At 47.2% G+C, this 3,398-nt stretch overlaps 2 long non-coding RNA genes across 2 annotated transcripts in view; one reads left to right on the forward strand and one right to left on the reverse strand.

Moving 5' to 3' along the window:
* LOC102674955 overlaps positions 1–3,398 on the forward strand; it is a 34,795-nt gene that overhangs the window by 11,833 nt on the left and 19,564 nt on the right. The window lies entirely within an intron of this gene.
* The window catches only part of LOC116185150, an 18,051-nt gene continuing 14,653 nt past the window's right edge, over positions 1–3,398 (reverse strand). Inside the window, exon 3 of the long non-coding RNA XR_004149921.1 lies at positions 1–96. This is a non-coding gene — a long non-coding RNA (uncharacterized LOC116185150). The remainder of the gene's footprint in view (positions 97–3,398) is intronic.

Consider the following 3,398-nt stretch of genomic DNA (forward strand, 5'->3'; position numbering starts at 1 on the left):
ATGCATCGATGAGATCGCGATGCGCACCGGTGGCCCCGCTCGGCCACGCTCTGCTTGTCCTTGCAAACGTGACTCGTTACGACGAGCTCCCCCCCCCTGCGTCGACCCCGTCACGCATTTTTCTCCCTCCTCCCCCGCCTTCAGCGGTTTGTCTTTTCCGATCGAGCACGATTAAAAGGACTCTCGTGGTCTTATTGTATTATTGTACCGGTTTTTCCTTCGTCCCCTCGAGGCTCTATCCTCGAATCATTCGCGAATGACGAATAACATTTGCATGAACGCGTTCCCTCCTAGATTAGAGATAGATAGATAGATAGATAGATACAGAGAGAGAGATAAATAGAGAGGAGAGAGAGAGAGGGGAGTATATTCGGAGCGTGCAAAGATGATATGATGCGTTTTCATGACGGAACAGTTCACTTCGAGATGGAAAAATAGAAAAAGATGTGTGGAAACGTGGTCCAATTCGGTATCCTTTCGCGCCTGTTTTCTTTTTCCTCGATTCTCAAATTCGAAGAGAGAGAGAGAGAGAGAGAGAGCGTGTTTTAAATCTTCGTGGCTCGTCCCGCAAGCCTGTTTTCCCTCGTTTAACGAGTTCGAACGTAACACCTCGGTAACCGATACTTTCGGGGAGAGGAACGAGTTGCTCGAGTAGCGGGTGTTTCGAAAGAAAAAAAAAAAGAAAAAGAAAGGGGAAAGAAAATTTCTTTTTATTAAAAAAAAAAAAAAGAAAAGAATGCTCGTTCGATTACGAATTTACGCGTGTTTTTTAAAGCGACATCCGGTGTTACACTAACGGCGAGCGTGCAATTTGCCAAGCCTTAACCACCGGTGTGGAAAGTGGCACGTTCGGGGGGACTAGGATAGTACCGAGCACCGGTGTGAATCTGGTACAAATATAAATATATCCTCCTCTCTCTCTTCAGAGAGAGAGAGAAAGAGAGAGAGAGAGAGAGAGGATTCTCGTAACCCGAAACCGCCCACATCCTTTGAGAAAGGCTCGCGACGACGAGGGGCCGGTTGCTCTTTGTTCAATTCTTGGTTCGATCCGCGCGCTTCTCCCTCCATTTCGACACGTCGATTCGAAAACAAACGCATCGACCGAAAGACGGGGCGGGGGGGAAGAGAAGGGGATCGAGATCGAGATGGAGATTTTCGACGCGCCACCGTGTATAAGATCCCGTGTCCGGTTGGTTCGTCTGTCCGTACATCTGCGAACTGGAGCACCAGCCTCCACGTCGATCACGATTCGCGGTTATCGAGGTACACCGCAAATTCGATCTCGAGCAGGTATCGTTTTTCACGGGGGAGCGGGGAGGAAGGGGGCGGTTGCGAAACGGATAAATTCGACGAGGCGCGTTGACATCCTGTAACCGACACCTTTTACCACGCACGCGAGAAGATATCCTTCTGAATTCCGTCGAATTATGAGTATAAATATTCTAGTTACAATTATCTGTTGATCAGATGAGAGACCTTAAGTCTCTTCTCTCTGTGGATGATGAATGCTTCTTCCATCGATATTTTAGTAACTCCAGTCGCTGGTGAGTCGCGAGAATAATCATTCGTTACATTCGCGAGATACACGAACAGTTCGAATCTTTGTAACGAGTACGAGTAATGAGCGGTATAACTGTTAAAATTTCTGCCCTAATTCGTTCCAAAGAAAAATGGAAGAATTATGTCTTGATGAGTCATATAGCAAACAACAATTAGGTTCTAAATAATCTTTTTATATAAATCATTTTTGTATTCCTTTCATTATAATTTGATAGTTTTATAATTATATTCTGTGAAATATCTTTCCAAATATTTATGAAGATCCTTCGTAAATAAATGTACAAGTATTTCCTCTTTTTTTTTTTTTTTGAATTCGAGGTTAATCGTGGGGTCGAAAGGTGGCAATGTGCAGGGAGGGTCGAACGATCCAGAAGCGAAGAATTTTCCTTTTTCAAAGGAGGGAGATTCTAGCTTGAAACAAGAAACAAGTGGTGTACGTTTGATCAAAATAATGCCAAATACGGGATCCAAGGATTAAAGAGGAAAAAATTGAAAATTTTATAACGAAACGACAGGGTGGAATTCGTGAGCAGGATACGACAGATACGTTGCCACGAGACATTTTTTTTTCCTCCGTGATGATCTCGGAAACTTTACACAGTTCCGGGTACGCGGAGGCCAAGTAGAGCGTGTTGTTACTCTCGCAAATTCCCCAACAACTTGCTACGATTTCCCTGGAGTGCAAGCGCGCACTACCATCCTTCTAAATCGTAGAAGCGATTCCGGTCGAACAACGTCTTACTCGTCTTCCTTTTATTCTTTTTATTTTCGTTTCAACCGAGGGGGAAGGGAGGGTCGTCTCGTTGCGTCTCTCCTCCTTCTTCCCCTATAAATTCTGACGCGTGGACGATCGTTAAAGCGTAAGGAGAAACGGGTTTTGTTGGCCCGTAGGAGGAAGCCCGGTAGAGGCTTCCATTACCGTTGTAAGACTACGGCTCAGGGCCGTATTACGCAAGAGGAGGTCCGACGAACTCGACCAAAACCGTGTTGCCGTCTCCTCCCCGTCGAATGGAATCCGGCCGACCCCCTCTCTCCGCTGCACCGCGCGTCCCCCTCCCCTTCCTCGAGAATCCAGCTCTCCAAGGATCGCATCGCCGCCCCGTACGAATCGCTATTTCACGCGGCTTCCACGCTGTCTGGAAAAGACTATTGCGCGAGACACGAACAATTTCATCTCCAATTTCGCGTATACAATTCCCCCCCTCCTCTCCCTTGGTACATCTTGATACGATTTCTTCGTTTCTAAATTTTCTAACGCAGATGCTTCGTAGATTTCCTCGTGCTCGAACGAAACGAAACGAAACGAAACGAAACGAAACCACGTGCGTGTCGGTTTGGAAGTGAAAGCGTGGTAGGAGAGGGGAGAGAGGGGGTATTACGAAGCGCGTTAATCGGGCTGATCGATGCGCCATCACCATCACTACCATCGCCAGCGCTCCATCCGATTGTGTTAATCGCGCACGAGGATGAGAGGTGTCGTGACGTAACTGGGCCGCGATTAATGATGCCATTCGTTGGAACAATGGACGGAAGGCGGCCGCGATGCCGAAGCGCGCGAGGGGGCGAACAATCGCGTAAAGGAAAACCGAGATAGCCGTGGCGAGAGCAGCGAAAGCGAAGGAAACAAAAAAAGAATAGAGAAACATATATATATATATATAAACATACACACATATATATATATATCAGTCTGGTCGGTTCGTTTCCCGGACACTGCAGTTTGCGTTTCCCTTTGCGCTTTACGCCCACGGTCCATCCTGTCACTTTTTCTCTTCCCCGCCTCTTTCCTTGTCCCTCCAACAGTCGAACGGCGTTAACGTTTCCCGAATGCTCGACGC

The sequence above is a fragment of the Apis dorsata genome, unplaced genomic scaffold, assembly GCF_000469605.1.
Source record: "Apis dorsata unplaced genomic scaffold, Apis dorsata 1.3 scaffold_111, whole genome shotgun sequence".
Taxonomy (NCBI): Eukaryota; Metazoa; Arthropoda; class Insecta; order Hymenoptera; family Apidae; genus Apis; species Apis dorsata.